Source organism: Cryptomeria japonica, chromosome 4 (assembly GCF_030272615.1).
Source record: "Cryptomeria japonica chromosome 4, Sugi_1.0, whole genome shotgun sequence".
Taxonomy (NCBI): domain Eukaryota; kingdom Viridiplantae; phylum Streptophyta; class Pinopsida; order Cupressales; family Cupressaceae; genus Cryptomeria; species Cryptomeria japonica.
Window position 1 is genome coordinate 408,423,401 of NC_081408.1, and position 22,149 is coordinate 408,445,549.

Sequence of the window (22,149 nt, forward strand, 5' to 3'; positions counted from 1 at the left end):
GCTTCAATTCTTGAATGATATAATGCTATATGGGTGCCTTATGATTCTCCCATTATCCTCCTGTATTATGAAAATGAGAGGGGAAAGCCTCCGTATATATTTGCTTGTTGAAAAACATGTTAATTTTCTTACATAGGTCGACACGGGGCGAGGTTTCTCACCAAAATTTTGAAACATTCAAGGGGTTCAAAGGGGGGCTTAAATAGGGAGGACCAAGGTGCCATGCCTTATTCCTACCCCATTTTAGGGCCAGAACTAAGGGGCGATGTGGTGTATGAAGTGAAAATAAGGCCATATTTGCATTAAGTAAGCATATTTAGGTCTTAATTAATTATTAGGGTACAAACACTAAGGTGAGGGCCCCAAATTTGGACTAAATTATAAGGGGGTACAATTTATAGTGCTACATTTAGCCCCCACTTTAGCGATAGTATGAGCTTATGCAAATATTCATAGTAAAGTTAATGAAAGAGAGATGGAGAAGAGGAGGAGAAAAATCACAAGGAGCATAAGACATCAATAATTTCAAGGAACTAAGCCCCCAATCTTAGGATCTTAACTCACTCAAACATATGAAAGGGCACACAAAACAAGACAAAAGCAAAAATACAAATAAGACAAAAAGACCAACAAAGATTAAAAAAAAAACACAAGCTAAAGACCAAAAACAAGACCTCAAGTCAACTAACCGAAGAGACCTTGATATCAAAATGTCTCAACAACTAATATCATTCTTGAAAAATGTCATCTCACTAACATGAGTGATCACATAAAAGAGAAAAGCATGCATCATCCATGAACTATCAATAACAAAGATATGAGTTCATGAGAAGAGGGAAAGAGACAGCATGGATACATGCTTGATGTGTTTTTCTAGATGATCCATGAGAAGAATGATGAGAAAGGACATGGATAGTTGACCCTAGATGTGTTTTTCTAGGTGATCCATGTTGGGGAGGAGAGAAGGAATAGTCTAGCTATTTTTAGCTAGTTTTGCTCATCCTCGTGTGTGTGTGCAAGTGATGTCTGGTTTCAAGTATATAGCACCTTGTATAAGAGTTTGTTTCCTCTGGTTTTGAGTGTGCATCAACTTTTTTAAGATATGTAATGTAAATGCAAATGTCAAGTGGTGAATGTGTAAATGCTAAGGGGTGAATGTCTAGCTTCAGGAACATCTTGCTCTAAGAGTTTCCTTTGGTTTTGAGAATGTGTAAACTTGATTGAAACAGATACATTCCTGGTTTTGAGGGCATCGCATGTAAGAGTTTATTTAGGTTGATTTCGGTGATGTGTAACCTCGCTTAAGACATATATCAATGTTACATTTGGTTTTGGGTGTGAAGCATCTCCCTCTAAGATTTTGTTTCCTCTGGTTCTGAGGATGAACACCCCATTTAAGACATGCAAGAATATGGTACCATATGATATAAAGGGAGTGATATAGGTGCCCCCCTAAAGATATCAACATAGCCCTATGTTGATGTCTTAAGGAAGCTTAGAGACAAGGATGCCTAACCTTAAACACTAAGGAGATGTCCTTTAGGCAACAATGTTCATAAATCCAAGCCAAAGAGGGAATAATTTTCAAGAAAGGATAAGATAGTTGAGAAAGAGATGTCTTGCAACAAGTGTAAAGGGGATCCTTGGAGGAGAAGAGATCTTTAGTCAAAAGACATCTACCTCCAAGAGGATTTTCTTGAACAAACATAACATCTTATTACCAAAAGAAAGGAAGGAGAACAAGAATTAATACCTTCCTCATATTGCTAGGTGAAAGAGATTCTTGATGAAGGATGACACACTTATGTCCCAATGTGAGGGGTAAGTTTATGATAGATTCACATTGCCAAGTGACGAACAGGTTGTAGCCAAGGACATATACATCTCTTGCATAAGAGAGAATCCTTGAGAAAATAATAACTTCACACAAGGAATTGTGTGTGTGAAAAAGTGAACCTATAGCTGCAAGCACAACACTTCAATTAAGTCATTATATGCATGGTTAGTAATCAATAAACAATAAGAAATAAACCATAGCAAAGCGACTAATTGCCTTATAAAAGATGCGACTATAAGATTGCTCTCAGATTTTTATAAGCAATACCAGTGACTAGACTACACCAAGACAAAGGATTTAATCTATATGATATTAAGCTATATGGATGCAAGATGGATGAATAATTCAAGCAATAATAACCAATTCAAGCAACAATGGATGCAAGCAATAATGAATGTAAAATGGATGCAAATAATCTAAAAAAGCACAATAATTTTCAATGACTCTAGAGCGAAATTAGCGTGATAATAATCTCCAAGCATGTTCTCAAAAATCTCTAGGGTGAATTGGAATGAGAGCTGAAGACTGAATTTATAGAGAATCACAAGAAAAAAAGCTCAATTTAGGATTAATTGAAATAATTGAGAAATCATGTTCAGTTAACCTTGAGATAGGTTTCAATTATAGTTTAAGTGAAATGCATTCAAATTAGAAGTCCAAGTTGCATTGGAAAATAATAATAAATTAATTCTATGCATATCTGATAAAAATAGATAATTCTTTAATTTATTCAAGAAAAAAGGTCTTTTCAATGCAACTGAACTTCTTTTTCTGTTTTTGAAAAGCTTTAAGTTCTAATTTTAGAGAATAATTCAATAATTCAATTAAATTGCTTTTCTGATTTCAAGTTCTAAATTTAGAAAAAGAAATAATATCTCAAGTTTGATTTCTCTCTCAATTCAATTCTTTTTGTTTTATTTTCAGTTTAACTCTTTGTAATAAATTAATCCTTTTTGCATGATTGAATGGCAAATTTATTAATTAATTAAATATGCAAGGATATTTAATAAATTAAAATGGGATAATTGATCAAAATGATATTCTTGGAAATGATTTGATTAATTAAATAAATATTTAATTAATGTTAAGTAGTTGATTTGCCATGTGATTTTTGATAATTAAAGAATTGATAATGTGCTCAAGATTAATTTAATTGCCTTTGGTTAGGACCTTGGTGATGTTATCGAGATTAGGGGCTCATGGTTTAGATGACCAATTTTAGAGTATTACATTTGCCCCTCTTTGAATTAATGTGCAAGAAGCGCTTTGATTCAAAGAATGTGTGATGTCTAGGAGATGCCAGTTCTGAACTTGATTGATCACAAACTAGATGAAAAGAAAGGTGTTTAGCTTGATTCAAAGTGACAAAGCTGAATGAAGTCTGATTAAAGTGATATCGATCCTGAACTTGATTGAACTAGGGAACAATAGAAAACAAAGATACTGAACTTCAACTTGATTGATCAAGAAGAAGATCTTACTGATCTAGAACTTGATTGATCTTAGATACAGTGAGTGATGATAAAAAAAATCGATCTTGAACTTGATTGATCAAGACACAATGAGCGAAGAATAAATAGTTCAGCTTGATCAAGAAATGAATACTGAACACCTGCTTAGATTTAGTGTGATCAAAGAAACTCTTTAAACTTTTGATTGAGTTTAAAAGAATAATCAGTTTGATTTGAAGCGATGAAACTGATTAACGTTAAGAGATTAATTCAAATAAAAGATAAATATCAACTTGATTTGAAGCGATGAAATTGATATGCCCCTAGCGATTGATTTGATTCAAATGATCGAGAGATCTCAACTTGATGTGAAGCGATGAAATTGAGATGCCCCTTAGCAATAAGGATTTTTTTCTTTAATTGAAAAGACAATGCTCGACTTTTGATGAAGATTTGAAAACTTTCTCGACTTGTGAGATGTGAAGTCATAAGGTCATGAGTATGCCCCCTCGAGAGAGAAATCAAAAGATAGCGAGGGATTGATTATAGGCAATTGTGTGGCAAAAATAACTTATTTGAGCACAAATTGATTCTGAGGATTTTTTTTTTTTGAAAATTTCGGCGATGATTGATAAGAAATTGAGCGTAGAGTTGATTGTAATGTTGATGTGTAGAATGAAATTGAATTAAGATTCAGCATTGAAATTGAGCTAAATTTGAAGAAAGAATGAGCATTTGATGAAAAAAAGCGCTAAGTGGTCAAAATTGTGAAATTGACTAGCAAGATGATCTCAAATTTCAATTTCGATCTTGAAAATGGAATCAGAGTAGGCACATTAGCTAAGGGTACAATTTTCATGACCATCGAAGCAAGTTGAAAAATTAGGTTTTTAGGCTATATATAGGATGAAAGTGTCATTTTCAATTCATTTTAACCCTCCAAGTTTGAAAATTCAAAAAGCCTTCTGCAAAGAAAAATGGTGGTCCCTACTCGTCAGCATCAATTCGAGTGCCAGAGACATCACAATCGACCTTGAAACTATGAGCCAGTGGTAAGTGATCGATCTTTAGCCTCTTTATGTTTCCAATTTTGAATTCTTTTGTTTATTTTTCAAGTTTTTCACGGGTTTTGGGTTGGGTGTCATGGTTTATCGTGTGAGACAGGATCCTGTCTCATACGAAAAACTGGCAAATTGTCTTTTATCATTTAAAGCCATTAGATTTGTCCTACGGGATTCACCCTCGTGTCGTACGATAGGTCTGTTAAAAGACCATTTTGTCGTGCGATGTGTAAAAGTTTGTCGTTCGAGGTTGTTTACTCGTACAAGAGCCATTACTGACTCGTACGAGATGTTGTTTGACTGTGTTTTGTCATTTGGAAGACAGTGATCATTTTTGGAAGTGTAAACATGAAATTTTGCTTTTGCATTTGACTTAGTTGGATTTGCGTGATGTTTAACTTCTCTTGTAGGCTCATTTGGAATGTTTTTTGATTATCATTGTTGGTTTTTTTCTGTAGGTGTGCTTACCTCCTGTGCTCTTCAGATGTGTATATCCTCCCACTATGGCTTTGGTTCGTGATTTGTCTAAGGTTGAGCAGGCTCATGTTGATATGTGTGGCTTGACTCACCTGATGAGATTACCTGATATCCGTGTGAACCACGGGATGCTCACAGCATTGGTAGAGCGGTTTCATTCAGAGCATAATACCTTTCATTTGCTAGTTGGGGATTTGACTATCACTCCCGAGGATGTGTATAGGATCCTTCATATCCCTTTTTCTAGGGATAAGGTGGATTATGATACTGCATTGTTACCTGGACTACAGGCTCTTAGGAATGTATTCAAGGATCCCGATATCTTGACTCGTTCTATGAGTTGGGATATATTGATGGGTAGGTACAATGAGGTGTATCCACTGGCATGTGTCCTAGAAGGTTTCATTGGTTGCTTCTTGATGCCAGATAGAGGGCAATAGGGTTTTCAAAGTGGATGGGGCCGTATGCTGGAGAGGTTGATAGAGACCCCTCAGAGACTTGGTTGGGGCTCTTGTTTGTTGGCCCACATGTATCAGGAGATGCATGAGATTGTCTACAGAGATGGGCAGAGCATGGCTACAGGGGTGTACATTTTACAGGTATGGGCTTGGGAGCACCTTCCCATTTGTCGGCCGATAGTTGATGATAGTAGAGAGCCAGGGCAGTCGATTATTTACAGGTATGTCGGATATATTACACAGCCCCCTCTGGGCAAGACAGACTTCTGGCGACGACAGCTCAATGATCTGATAGCTGTCATATGGAGACCATATAGGGGGTTGGAGTCATGGGATGACTGGCGAGCTGTTTAGAGAGATATTTTTGTTACACGCCCACTGATTGGGAGATCACAGACTATTGTGGAGTGATTTGTCATTTCATGAGTGATGAGGCAGTATGGCTGGCCTCAGGGTATCTCTCAGGAGTATATAGCGTAAGCTCAATATGCTGATGAGGAGAGATAGGGATGGTCACCTAGGCTATCCTATGCTTTAGCGATGCAGGAGCTAACAGGTTTACACCGTCTGAGGTGGGATTACCTGGATGATATAGCAGATGCGGGGGTATTGCCCTAGTACAGGGATTACTTTTAGCAGCATCCATTCCTTCAGTTTACAGATCCAGGAGAGCATGCTCCTCATATTAAGGATGTGGAGGATGATGCCCCTGCACTGCCACAGGGACAGGTACAGAGACAGGGCCATAGGCAGGGATAGGCACAAAGACTAGATGCTCCTCGACGGACTGGTGGTGATCCTGGTGCTAGCAATAGTGGAGTGCGAGCTGATGTTGGACAGTAGAGGGGTGAGGGTGAATCCCTTGGGAGAGTAGGTGTGAGGTTGGGTGGTGGAGAGGAGGAGCGAGCAGCTTCAAGGCAAGTCCGGTAGTGGTGGGATGAGCAGGGTGGAGCCATAGGTGGAGATGGCAGTGGAGATGGTGGCGGAGAGCCTGCGAGAGAGCAAGGGGTCGACACGGGATGGTCGATGAGAGCACGCCTTGCAGAGCTAGAGTCACAGTTGACAATGGCTCAGACTCAACTGGCAGAGCGAGACTGACAGTTGGTTGAGGTTAGGGCCGAGTGTGATCACCAGATCACAGCATTGAGAGCCGAGTCCAGAGCAGAGATAGAGTCTCTTCGACAGGAGGTGCTTCTCCAGAGTAGTAGGGTTGCATATTATGTGGTGGCATATAGTGTCGCAGTTCCTGTTGCACAGCAGGTGCAACCCTATTCATAGTATATGGCTAGATCAGAGGGAGCACGAGCACCGTACCAAGATCCCGGGCATCAGGCTCCTCCTCCTCCACCAAGCAATGAGGGAGAGGGCGCCAGCTAGATGATTCTTTTTGTAGCTGGGATATTTTTTGTAGACACACCCATTTTTTTGTAGTCGATATGATTCTTGCTCCGATGGGAGTTTGTATATGTCATTGGACATCATTTTGTACCCTTAGACTTGATATGATATATATATATATATATATATACGAGATCTGATTTGACTTCATCGTACTTGTGTTGATCGACTATGAGATGTTTCTATATGCTTTATTCTATATGTATGCATTTATTTCAGCATGAATGTATGTAATGCAAATGAATATGGATGTCTATTTTGTGTTTTCTTTTTTATATGCAAATAAATGAATGAATGAAAATGAGTAATGAGTAATGAGTAATGCAATTTTTTCATTTTTCTATGCAATAAGATCAATGTAAATGAATAATAATGAAATGAATGAATGAATCTATATGAAATGTTATGTATGTAGCTAAACATCTCAAAACACAAGTACTCAATCGAAGAAATAATGATAAAAAGACCACCTAGCGTAAGAAATGATGATGCTTTCAGCTCTCATTCAGAACATAAAGAGATTATTACTATACCGAAATCACTCTAGATTCACAAAAATGCAAAATAAAATGCAAAATGATATGCAAAATGCAACCTAATCCTAGTCACTGGATTTAAAATACTTAAGATTCATCACTAAGCATAATGAACACAACAGGCATATTAGAGTTCCTTTCTTTTTCAATGTGCAATATTACTTATCTTGTCCGCAATGACCCTTTTTTCGTTCATATCCTTGGATAGATTTTGCAGGGACCCGGATTGCATCATGAAGAAATTCCCTCAAAACAGACAAGAAATAATGTGGACCTCCTTGTAGCATACAAATAAGCGGAGTCGAGGTATGTGAGGCGATTTCACCTTAATGTGAAGGCTCTTATCACAGACACCCAGCTAATTTATATGTTTCCAGATCATCGAGATCATTCCTACAAGCAGAAAATAAAGAAAATATTATGCCCCCAATCCTTGTTTCTCTTAGTCACAAAAGACTTCCTCGAGTTACTCAGAGGGACAATAATCGAAAATCAATATAAAAGATAGCATACAAAGAAAATTTGCATTCATAGCTCAAACTGTTTAGTAATTTTTTTCTGTTATGTTGTTTTGCTGGTGAACTCAGTGATAAAAACTTTGTAGTAGTCAGGAGACAGGTAACTGACTCGAAGTGGACAACCAGGTTTCACTGACGGAATAATGACTTGGTTGACACTGCTTAGGATATGTAATGTGCTCTGTCGAGTAACCTAAGACTAGGACATTGATCAGTTTCAAGTCATGAGGGTTCCAACGAACCAGGATGTCACAAAAGTGACTGAAAATATGTACAAGTGAAAGCAAAAGATGCTTGAAAGTGGGAAATGCCAACGTTGTGTTGATAGATGGAACGCTTGAGTACAAGAGGCGCCTATTTGCCAGGTTTTCACCTGCTTGGCAAAGATTCTTTTTTTTTTAACCAAGGTGCCTGTTTACCAGGTTTTCACCAGGGCAATTTCTCTCTTTTTATTTTTTTTATTCTTTTCTTTTCTATTTTTTCTTTTTTTTTTTGGATTTCTTCAGGACTTTTTCTGATTTTTAGGATTTTTTTCAAGACTTTTTCCAACTATACAAATTTGCTGGAGCAGAGAGTGCTAAGCGAAGAATTTCTTCAAGTGGATGGTGTTAATCGGTTCATGGAGTTGTTCTCCTTCTGAGTTTGAGAGTTGATAAGCACCAGAGCCGAATACTGCAGTAACAATGTAGGGACCCAGCCGGTTGGGTTCAAACTTCCCTTTATTGTCGCGAAACTGTTGATTTTTTGGATTTTCTCTCAAAACTAGGTCACCAACTTGAAATTCTCTTTGTCAAACTTTCTTGTTATACCCTCTGGACATTCTCTTCTGATACAATCTGAGATGATCAAACACCACTTGCCGACGCTCATCCAACAATTCGAGTTCTTGCAATCTAGATATTATATGATCCTCATTAGTAATAAGACCTTGCAACGAAACTCTTAGAGATGGTATTTCTACTTCAATAGGTAATACTACTTCAAACCCATACACCAAAGAAAAAGGTGTAGCCCGAGTAGGTGTTCTAATACTGGTTTTGTAAGCCCATAGTGCAAGATTGAGTTGCAGATGCCAATCCTTCCCAGACTTACTCACTGTTTTGTGCAAGATAGTCAGTAGGTTTTTGTTAGACACCTCATCTTGCCCATTACCTTGAGGGTAATATACTGATGACCATTGTTGCTTTATTTTGAATTTCTCACAAAGCTCATCCAAATATTTATTCTTGAATTGTCCTCCATTATCAGTCATGATGGATGAAGGTATCCCATACCTGCAAATTATATAATTTAGGATGAATAAGGCGACTTGTTTACCAGATGCCTTGGTGAGCGGAACTACCTCTACCCACTTGGTGAAATACTCAGTGGCAGTTATTATGAATTTATGTCCGTTGGATGAAGCCGGATATATCTGACCAATGAGATCAAAGGCCCATTGCTGAAAAGGCTAGTGTGTTATAAATGGTATGAGGTCCTTGCCGGGGCATGTATGAGATTTCCATGAAGTTGACATTTCTCAAAAGTCTTAGCAAGTTTTATGGCATCTTTTTCCATATATGGCCAGTAGTAGCCAGCCCATAATAGTTTGCGAGCTAAAGTAAAACCATTTGAATGAGATCCACAAATACCTTCATGGACTTCCAATAATGCATGTTTAGATTCTTCAGTTTCTAGACATCTAAGCAAAGTACCGTCCAAACCTCGTCTAAATAAATCATTAGCTATGATAACATACCACAAACCATTTCGAGTTAAGTTTCTTTTCTCGTTACGAGTAAGGTTTTCAGGGATAATTTGATCACATAGATAGGAATAGATGTGGTTGTATGAGGATGAGTCATGTCCGATAATAGAACAGACTATTTGGGTCTCAAGAGAATCATAAGCAGGGTAATATAACTCTTCCACCAGGAAATCAAAGTGAAAATTGGACTCCTATAGCTCAGGTATAGATGCCAAGGTAGCCATAGCATCTGCTACTCTATTCATTGATCTGGGAATCTATTGGAATGATACAAAAGCAAAATACTTCTTGAGATCATCTACCATCCTCTTGTAAGGCATCAATTTCTCATCTCGAGTATGATATGTATCGTTGATTTGATTGATGACCAGCTGAGAATCTACATAGATATGTAATTCAGCAACCTTCCATTCAATGGCTAGTTTTATTCCATTCACCAAAGCTTCATATTCTGCAATGTTGTTTGTGCAAGGGAATAGAATCTTATAAGACTTTGGAATTGAATACTTATGAGGAGTAATGAATAGTATGCTAACACCTGAACCATTTTGAGTAAAGGAACCATCGAAGAACATCTTCCAGGGTTGTTGAGTAAGATGCATTATTGATTCATCTGGGAACTTGATGTGTAGTGGTTGAGTATCCTCAAGTGGAGCTTCAGCAAGTTGATCAGCAATTACCTGTCCTTTTATGGCTTTGCATTCCACATATTCAATGTCAAACTCTGTAAGGATCATTACCCACTTTGCCAATCTTCCGGTGAGTGTTACTTTATTAAGAAGATACTTGAGTGGATCAATTTTGGCTACCAACTTGATTGAATGTGCTAGCATATAGTGCCTTAGTTTCTGTGATGCAAAGATTAATGCCAAGCATGCTTTTTCTATCATACTGTAGCTCATTTTATAAGACACCAATGTCCTGCTAATGTAATAAATAGCTCATTCTTTTTGTTGTCATCCTGTTGCGCCAGAAGTTCCCCCAGTGATGAATCAGTTGCTGATATATATAAGATTAGTGGCTCACCCTAAATAGGTGGCATCAATATCGGTGGATTAGATAGGTACTCTTTTATCTGTTGAAGATGTTGTTCACACTGCTGATCCTAGTTGTATATTATTCCTTTTCTCAATACTTTTGTAAAAGGTTGAGCCTTGTCTACTAGTTGAGAAATGAATCTTCTAATGGATTGGAGATGTCCCTATAGACTTCTCATTTGACTGATATTCTTTGGAGGCGACATTTCCATTATAGCTTGGACCTTCTCAGGATCAACCTCGATGCCCTTCTTTGAAATGATGTAGCCAAGTAGTTTACCAGATGTCACTCTGAATGCACACTTCTTTGGATTTAATCAGAGCTTAAATTTATCCATTACGTCAAGTATAGGACCTAACCCTTGAATATGTGTTGATATTTTCATAGTCTTCACTAAGATGTCATCAACATAATCTTCCATATTCTTATGCATCATGTCATGAAAGATAGTTGTAACTGCTCTTTGATAGGTCGCCCCTGCATTATTTAACCCAAATGGCATAACGTTCCAGCAAAAGGTTCCCCATGCACAGGTGAAAGCTATCTTTTCTTGATCTCCAGGAGCACTTTTAATCTGATTGTAGCCAAAAAATCCATCCACTAGTGAGTGCATCTCATACCCAGCTGTCATGTCGACTATCATATCAATATTTGGCAATGGAAAGTCGTCTTTTAGAAATGCTTTGTTGAGATCTCTAAAATCCATACAAACTCTGATAGATTTATCTACCTTCGACATAGGTACTATGTTGGAAATCCATTCAGCATAATCTATTGCTCTGCTAAATCCAACTTTGAGTAGTTTCTCTAGTTCAGCTTTGACCAATAGTGCGACATGCGGGTGCATCTTACGGATTTTTTGTTTAACTAGTTTTACTCCTGGTGTGATTGAGCGATGGTGCATAATGAGATCAGGATCCAAGCCTGGCATATCAGAGTACGTCCATGCAAAGTTTATTTTCTTCTCTAAGAATAGCTGAGTGAAATCCTTCAATTCCTCTACTGATAGTGATTGAGCTACGTGAATAATTTGTGGTGTCTCTTGATTCCCGATATTCACTAGCTGAGTTGGCTCGATCAATATGGAAGACCGCTCCTGAAAATGACTGGGCAGTATACCAAGTATCTCACCTTCAGGCGCCTTAAAGAGGTTTTCACCTTTAGGTATGTCCTTTATTTTCTCTTTTTTAGATTCTGACACCGCCACAATATGGTTTTCGCCATCAGATCTTTTATTTTTATTTTTCTTGTTTTTGTGACTAAGATACTTGATATCCTCTTCAGTCATATTTTCACTCCATTCAGTGGTGGAAGAGTTCATAGGTTCAACTGCATTGAGATAATAGGATAATGTATAGTCATTGGCAAAAGTAGGTATATCCATGGGTTGATTCTATAAAGTACAGTCAATCAATTCGGGATGTACTAAGGACAAATTTTGGATAGGTTCAAGAGCATTCACAGTATTGTTATCATAACTGTGAATCGAAAAGTCGAGTTCCAGAATGATACCTTGCATAAGTGTCTCGAGACCAGGAAGGGTTAGATCATGAATATTAAAGTTCACGTTAATATTTAATCGATCTAATCCAATAGACATACTTGTAACGTCGTTTACTACACCAGACTGGACGTCATATTGTGGTTTAACAGCAATAAGACTAGTAGGAAACTTTTCATTGTTTGTATCAGATGATTCAGAATTTGAGGCTGAGTGGGTATCATCATGAACAGGACTATCATCAAAGTCATCAGAGTCATCGGATGAAGTTTCCAAGTCTCTTTCAGGTGATTTAGTAAGCATATGTATGGTATCAATACTAACATCTTTAATGCTACAAGTTCCTTCATATTGTGGTTCATTTGTCATTTGTATCTGACACACCTATTGACATGATCTCATTGTTTCTGTGATTTTTTGTCGTCTACTCCATTCAGCTTCTTCTGGACTGATGACTAGTTCTTGTTCTGTAGCTTCTAACTCTTCATGTGTAGTGCTATAACTGATTTGTTATGTTTTAGGATAAGGACACATAGATGAGAAGCTTTTTGGTATTGTTCCCTCTTTCAATGCTTGTTCATAATTTGCTTGCCTCTTTTGTCTAATTTATTGTATTTCCCTCTCTAGTTTTATGCACATCAGCGCTTGAGTATCATATATGACACCACTAGATTCTTCTGGAGTTTCTGTAGCGGATGTGTCTGGAAGATAGTCAGGACCCCATTCATACTCGTTTGAATCAGTCTCTGAATCATCTACTCATTGCCTGCCAGTATATGTGACTGGAACTTTAAATGGTGCAAACAATTCTCTAATTCTTACAACTTCATCTCTTATATCCTCAGGGACCTCAACTTCTTGTATTATCGTAGCTGATACCGTCGAAGCTTGAGCACTGACTATTTCTTCTTTCTTGACCATTGATTCCTATTTCTCTTTTCTACACTCTACTTTTGTTTGTTTAGTGTCTGCTTCATGTAATGTTAAAGGCGATATATTTTTCGAGCCTTTAGACTTAGAAATATGTTTTTGTTCTGATGTCTTTTTAGGATTGTATCCTAGTCTAGCCTTATCATGTGTGGATTTGGTTTGTAGCTGAATTGGTTCAGTAATACCTTCTTTTTGTTTGCCCAAAGGACCAGTACCTAAGTACCCCATGTGTTGAATCATTTTGTAACCACGACCATATTGGTTTGAGGAAATCTCATAATGTCGTACCTCCTCATTTGGACTATCTTCCTTAAAGAGCCAGTTAAGCACAGCATCCTCTACTATTTCATCTGCCAAGGAGGTAGAAGACTGTATGAAGAGACCATCATATATAGTATTCGGAACTAAAGTTTGTGTCCTCATAGCCTCTAATGGCTTGCCCAACTATTTTGGTGATGGAGGGAGAGAAACTAATGATAGTACCGGTTCTATCTTGTAGCCATCCATGTCGGTATCTGTAATCTTCAATCTCTTTTCTAAGTCTTTCATCAATGTTTCTAAATCTTCATTTGGAGAGGCTGCCCTATTATGAGGCACAAAAGTATCTGCACCTTTTGTCAATGCATTACAGATGACATTTGTATCAATAGGAATATTGACTTCAGCTCCATTATAAGGAAACTTTAAGTATTGGTGATATGTTGACGGTATTGCCTTCATTTCATGAATCCATGGCCTGCCCAGTAATATATTGTATGACAATGGAATATCAAGAACTTGGAAAAGGACCTCTCTCTCTACCAGTCCCACTCTAATTGGTAATGATACCAGACCTTTAGAGGTCCTCTCTTCTTCATCATAGGCTTTAATTGTTATTTTCTTGCGTGGATCAATGACATTTTCAGAGAATCCTAGTTGTGTAAGCAGATGATAAGTATAGATATTCAACCCCGTGCCTCCATCTATCAAAACATGTTTAACTCTGTGTTTGTGGATCATGGCTTCAATATGCAATGGTTGGTTATGTGGATGATTTAATGAATTGTCATCTTCTTTAGAGAAGGTCAGATAGTGAGGTGAAGTCAGATGACCCACCATAGACTAAAATCGATCAATGTCTAAATCTTTTAGAATGTTGGTAGTGAGCAATGATTTGTCTAGGATTTCCTTGTGAGCAGATGAGAGTTGTAGCAATTCAAAAATTGAAATTTGAGCATTTGTCTTTTTTAACTTTTCAACCACGCTGTATCCAGAGGATGATGATGAGGTTAATCTTTTAAATTTATCCAAGGTTGATTCCTTTTGTTTGTTTGGCAAGGCTATTGGATTTGATGTTTCTCGAGCCGGGTTGGAAGAACTAGCTCCTTGGAGGGTAACTTTCTTTTGAGATCTGGTCAGAGCTTTTGCATATCGTGATTCATTTGGTTTATCCTAAACTATAATCACATTGCAATATTCTGACTGTGAAGGTTCAATCATATTGATAACGTTGTCCTGGCTGGCATAAGCATAATTTACCTTGGCACCTCCTTTGGTCTTTGAGGAATCACCTTGTTCATAAGCAGGCAAAGGGTCTTTAAATTCTTTATGATCAGCATTGGTTGGATGATTCCCAACAACAACTTTACCAGCGTCTATGAGATCCTAAATCTCATGTTTTAGCTTCATGCAATTGTTTATGTTATGACCCTTATTCCGATGGAAGTCACAGTATTTATTTTCTCTCCACCATCTTGGTTTGACATCCGGATCATATGGTCTAGAGTTATCTGGTAGTGTTATCAAGTTGTTTGCCAATAGAGTTTTGAAAGCAGACTCATATGATTCTTCAAGAGGAGTAAAATTAGGCTTACATTTGGAAAGCCAAGGCTTTTCTTTGAACCATTCCTTTGTTTTCTTTGGCAGATTCTCTGCTGCAATCTCAGCAGCTTTAAGTGCTTGTGTACCACTAGCCAGGTTGAATATTGTGGATTTTGAGTTGGTTTTGACAATGTCTACTACCCCATCATTAACAACACTCTTGTTGTTGTCTTTGGCAAATTTCCAATACTTGTTCTTCTCTTTGGAGCTAGATCATGTTTGTGTTTCTTTCCAAGGTGTGATATCCCCCTTCTTTATGAGCACATCTTCCATTCGAATGGCATTATCTACCATTTTGTTAAATGATGGGTGTACTTGCATTTGTATGCTATATTTCAGTTCGGGGACCAAGTTATTGACAAATATATCCATTTTCTCAGAGTCTGGAATAGGTCATGGGTACCTAGAGAACATCCTCCTCCAGCATTGGAGAAAAGTAAGAAGAGGTTCCCCTATTTTCTGTTGAGTATTACAAAGATCGATCATAGTCACAAGATGTTGAAAGTTGTATGAGTATTGTTGTAAAAACAGTTGGATTAGTTCTTCGAATTTTTTTATTCCTTTGGGTAGACTTGAGAACCATTCCATTGCTTGACCCCCTAAACTCCTTGGGAAGAGATGCATGAGGTACGTTTGATCATGCATGAATTCCATACAAGAAGCACTAAATTCCCTAACATGATCTTGAGGATCTGAGGTACCATCATATTTGTCAAATTTTGGGATTTCCACTCGTGAAGGGAATGGAGGCATGTGTAGATTTTTGTCAAATGGAAAGGGACATATTGTTTCCAGAGAATATTGTTTCGGGGACTTGTCTTTATTCTTCAGCTCTGTGAGCTCCATCTGCAAAGCTAGTAACTGTTTATGTACCATGATTATAGGTGAGTATTCCCTTTTAGTAACAAGTGTCTAAACATCATATCCAATAGGAAGTTTGGAACCTTGTTTTGCTAGTTCTAAGAAATAGTCTTCCTTTTCTCGGGTCATGATAGTTTTCATCATTTTTCTAAAGTCTTTGTCTTTCTGAAAGTCAAGGATTTCTTTTTTTGGAGGTTCAACATCTTCATCAATCTCACTTGATGATGAGTCATTATGATTTTTGGGAATATTACGGTCATTTTTGTTTCCATCATTGTATTATGTCTCATGTATAGTGGGAGATTTCAGTTCATCAAAAATTGGTCCACCTAATGACGACGGTATGTCAGTGAGTGGATCCTTCACGTAGAATAGATTATCTTGATAGGTGAAGGTTTAATCTTTGCCTTTGGCTTGTTTCTTACGAGAACTCCTGGTTTGAATAGACATTTTTATGGATTAGTGTGACCTAAAGTCATTTTGTGATGCAGAGGTCAAGATCAATTTCAGAGCTAGTTGTTTTGTTTAGAGTATTGTTTGGGAGAAACAACTGAGATTTTGTCTGATTTCAAGAATGATCTATCCTGTCTAAGACATTATCCAAGTTGATTCTAAGTGTAGTGTAAGATTCATTCTGGTTTCAGGAACGATCTATCCTGTCTAAGACGTTATCTAAGTGACTAAAATTTGATACATAGTTGATTGAACTAGCTGAAAGGTGATCGACCAAATCATGCAATGCAAATGGAAGAGGTACACTGTCTTGATATGTTTATGCTCAGGAAAATGATAACCAGTATTACATTTGCTGTAAGCTATTTCTATGCAATTTTGATTGTTCTGTTCTGACAAAACCAGAGACTTGTACAATAGGATTTTCTGGACCGGACGACAATTTAGCAACTACAGGATGACAATAGTTTTGTTTCGTACGAGTTGTTGCCTCGTACCATATGACAAATGGGCATGTGCAGGACAACAAAAGACTCAGAGCAGTTCTATTTCATATGACACAGGATACAGAGTCAGACGACAGAATAAAATGACTCGTACGATTTAGGATTGGGTGTAGGACGACAAACCAAAAAAACTCGTACAACATAAGATGTGATATAGGATGATGAATTGTCAGACTCGTACGACTATTCACAGGACAAAGCCTAAAAATTTTGAGTTTTTTCGATTGCTAAGTATGACCAATTCTGAGATGGACTGATTTTTGACTAGGATAGACTAGTTTCTGAAACGGACAGAGTTTTGACATAGGATGGACTAGTTTCTGACACGGACAGAGTTTTGACTTACTGAGTTGTTTCTGGTCTTCACTGATTTTTGGTATTTCAGTTTTTGTTTCAGGGATGAAAACACAGAAAACAAGTAGTATGTATAGTGACTCCAATCACAGCATGCAAACCCTAAGGAATTTGGTGAGGAAAGAAAACCTTTGCTTGTAGACTCAGTTACACACCCAATAACTAATCAGAATACGGCCACTAAGTCTCACGCAATGGATTCTCAACGTCGTATTATCCAACTCCAAATGCTAATGGGGGCATGAAATGACAAGTATCTTGGGAGAGTTACTATCTCTCTTGCACAAAGATTATCCCCCTTTCGAAGATGAACCGGATAGCTTCTAATTTTAAATTGGATTTAGTCAGGGATCCATTCAGCGCGTCGAGGTATAAACTCAATTAAGAGGTTTCCCAGCCTTGAAAACCAAGGTTTAATATACCCGAAGGTACAGAGGAGAGCTATTCCCGAGCACTGTCATTGACTTGATTTTCATCAAATCGCGTTTATTTTATAGTGGGTTGGAGTACTTGGCATCTAGTCATTCCCACTTAGGTCGTTCCCCTCACACCAGCCGTAATGGCTTTAAGAGTTTTTCAACCCCTCGGGAGGGCAGGCCTACTAAAGATGTACAAATCTCAAACAAAGAAACAGCTTCAAGGGTTTGGATTTCTGATTGTCTAGAAAAAGACAAGAGCATACTCTCCTACCTCTCAGAATCTTCTAAAAACACAAAAGATAGATTTGTTCTTTAACTAGATAGCAAGTTAGGTTCCTAAAAATGAATTTAAAGAATACACGATGTTTAGTCGATTCTCCTTAGGCAACCTACAAAGACAACAAATCAGTAGTCATATTATCTCTGTGCGACAAGCATATTCTTTGATAAGCGTTCTGCAAAAACTAGTTAGGCTGTGAAAAACTCTGAGATAGACAGATAAGCAGTTAGGGTCAGTCATCAGAATAATCAATCAGAAATGAAAAGAATATGAAATTTGCCTCTTTTACCAGAAAATACATAATCGTACGATAGACACTTGACTCATACGAGACAGGATTCAGTATTATATGAAATAAGATTGCTGATGATGTTGGCTCGTACGACAGAGAATTTATGCTCGTATGACAGAGTATCTGCTCGTACGACAAAGGATCTGCTCATACGATAGGATATTTGCAATTCGTGCGACACCTACAGTTTGTTGTTTCAGTCTATAAGAATTGTCGTATGAGATGTATAGATGAAAAACCAAAAAATCTGAAACCTGGAAAATAACAAAAAATAAAGTAGTCAGTCTTGGAGGCCAAAAAAATGTAGTCTTCGGGCCCCACGGTGGGCGCCAGAGATGTGTGTGTGAAAAAGTGAACCTGTAGCTGCAAGCACAACACTTCAATTAAGTCATTATATGCATGGTTAGTAATCAATAATCAATAAGAAATAAACCATAGCAAAGCGACTAATTGCCTTCTAAAAGATGCGAGTATAAGATTGCTCTCATATTTTTATAAGCAATACCAGTAACTAGAATACACCAAGACAAAGGATTTAATCTATATGATATTAAGCTATATGGATGCAAGATGGATGAATAATTCAAGCAATAATAACTAATTCAAGCAACAATGGATGCAAGCAATAATGAATGTAAAATGGATGCAAATAATCTAAAAAAGTACAATAATTTTCAATGACTCTAGAGCAAAATTAGCGTGATAATAATCTCCAAGCGTGTACTCAAAAATCTCTGGGGTGAATTGGAATGAGAGCTGAAGACTGAATTTATAGAGAATCACAAGAAAAAAGCTCAATTTAGGATTAACTGAAATAATTGAGAAATCATGTTCAGTTAACCTTGAGATAGATTCCAATTATAGTTTAATTGAAATGCATTCAAATTAGAAGTCCAAGTTGCATTGGAAAATAATAATAAATTAATTCCATGCATATCTGATAAAAATAGATAATTCTTTAATTTATTCAAGAAAAAAGGTCTTTTCAATGCAACTGAACTTCTTTTTCTATTTTTGAAAATCTTTAAGTTCCAATTTTAGAGAATAATTCAATAATTCAATTAAATTGCTTTTCTGATTTCAAGTTCTAAATTTAGAAAAGAAATAATATCTCAAGTTTGATTTCTCTCTCAATTCAATTCTTTTTGTTTTATTTTCAGTTCAACTCTTTGTAATAAATTAATCATTTTTGCATGATTGAATGGCAAATTTATTAATTAATTAAATATGCAAGGATATTTAATAAATTAAAATGGGATAATTGATCAAAATGATATTCTTGGAAATGATTTGATTAATTAAATAAATATTTAATTAATGTCGAGTAGTTGATTTGCCATGTAATTTTTGATAATTAAAGAATTGATAATGTGCTCAAGATTAATTTAATTGCCTTTGGTTAGGACCTTGGTGATGTTGTCGAGATTAGGGGCCCATGGTTTAGATGACCAATTTTAGGGTATTACAGGAATAACATAAAATTGTAAACAAACACCACTCACAAAGGAAAAGTGGATCCTTAGAAAATATAGAAGAGGAATCATTGCCCCCCAAACATAAGGACAATGAGAAGAATTACACAATTTCCAAAGAGAGATTATGAACATAAAAGACTGTAAAGTGGAAAATTGAACCCTAGTGATTCCCCACCTAGGAGAAAGAAAGGAAATCACTAGGATGATTTTCACTTGGGAGATACTTTACATTTAAAAGAGGGGTTGAATCCACTAGATCCAAATCCAAGGGAAACAAGGATGTGAATTCTAAGTGGATTGCAAGTGTTGGAATGTAATTTTCCCTCTTTTGTAAATAGAGTTGACTATGTAGAGAAAAGAGATAAAATGAGTGAAATGAGGAGCTACCAGTTCGGGATCGCGTTGTAACTTCAGATCTAAGATATTTATGCTGATATGGATCTGCCCTGCAAATTTGAGGAAAAGTTGTCAGGACCGTGCTGAAAGTGTCCATGGTCCTCCAAAAAATATGCAAAATGAAAAGGGTTCTTCTGCCTCTGTAAATGAAGTCTAGACCAACAATTACAGTTGCGCACCTGCAACCTACACACAAAAAAGAAGATAAGAAGGGTTGTGGATAGGGGTTTGCCTTAGTCAAACCCTGGTTGAGGAATCAACCTTGAAAGAAAGTAATTGCAAATGCTTAAATGTAAATAATGGAAATGTATACCTTGTAGATCTACAATTTGTTGATGATGGTTGCTTTGCTTCTTGAATGTAATCACAAGTATTGCATGAAATGGCATGTAACATGACAAAACCCTAACACACACATGATTGCAAATGAATGTTGTAATGTTGCTCCAATGGATGAATGAAGAAGACACATGAAGAAGGAGAACTTGATGGATGCTTGAAGACTTGAATGCTTGATGAAGACCTTTCACTTGAATTTCACCTATCGTGTATTTCGTCTATTTCCTGTATATGCAAATGAGAGGACCAACTCCCCTTTTATACATGCCTCAAAAGATTAATTCATCTCACCAAAGGCCGACATTGGGGGGATTTGGAATCCTGAAATGTAGATAGGACCAGAGGGACCTATCTTGGGGCCACCCTAAAAGGGGGGGACAAGGGCACCATGCCCCTGTCCTACCCTATCTTGGGGTCCAAACAAGGTCCTAAGGCCATCTCATGGCTTAAACAAGGAGAGGTTCAAGATGAAAATGCAGAGAGAAATCTCAATTGGGAAGGAAGATGTTGTCGCCAAGATGAGGACCTCAAATGTGGTTAAAATTGCTAGCGTCCCGATTTTATGACACCACATTTAGACCCCACTTTAGCAGGAGTACGTCTTACGCCAATACCATCAGTAAAGTAGAAGAAATAGAGAGATGAAGATGAGAGATGTGGAGCAATACTACAAGGAGTATAAGACATCAATAATCTTGAGGAACAAAGCTCCCAATATTAGGATCTTAACTCACTCAAACATATGCAAGAGCACACAAAACAAAAAGGACAAGACAAACAACACAAGACAGAGCATGAAAGACACACTACAAAAACAAAACACAATACCACACATCAACTAGTCATAGAGACCTCGATAAAATGTCTCAAACAACTAATTGAAACACAAAGACAAATGCCATCACATAAACACGAGTGATCACATAAAAGAGAAAAATTGACATCATCCATGAACCATCAATAGTAAAACTATTGGTTCATGAGAGGAAGGGGAGAGAGGACATGAATACACACTTTGGTGATCCATGAGAAGAAAGGCGAACAAGAGAGAAACCATGGACATCTCACCCCTAAAACTAGATGATTTTTGGAGAGAAGGACATGGAAATCTAGCCCCTAGAGTTTGTCTAGGTGATCCATGTAAGGGAGGAGAGTGAGAACATTGTTAGTTCCACCCAACCTCATGCGCATGTGTGCAAGTGAGGTTCTAAGCACCTCATAGGAGTCTATGCCTGAGTATGGTACAACCTATATAAGATGTATAGTACAAATCTCAAGAAAGGTGTGACATATCGCTCTAAGAGTCTATGCTCTAGTTCTGAGAATAATCACCCTGCATAAGAGAAAAGTGACATCATTTCACTCTAAGAGTCTGTTCTCTGGTTCCAAGAATGACCCACTGTACAAGGAAAAAGTGATGATATCTCGCTCTAAGGGTGTGTGCTCTGGTTCCGAGAATGACCCATTGTACCAGGAAAAAGCAGTGTCATCTCGCTCTAAGAGTCTATGCTCTGGTTCCGAGAATGACCTACTGAAAAGTGAAGACATCTTTCTCTAAGAGGCTTCCCTCTGGTTCCAATAATGTCCCACTATAAAATGCACGAGGGAAGTATAGTACAAAGGAGCGGTGTGGGTGCCCCCCCCTTAAGATGTCAACATAGTTTAATATTGATATCTTAAGGAAAGTAGAAAGAGGATACCTACCTTCAATACAAAGAAGATATCTATTATGCAACAATTTCATAAATCCAAGCAAGAGAGGGAATACTCTTCAAGCAAGGATAAGATAGTTGAAAAGAGATATCTTGTTGTAAGTGTAAAGGAGATACTTGGAGGAGAAGAGATCTTTTCTCAAAAGACATCTACCTCCAAGAGGAGTTGTCTTAGACAAATATAACATCTTCTATAATGAAGCAAAGAAGAGAGCAAGAATTCAATCCTTCTTCCTATCACTAGGTGAAA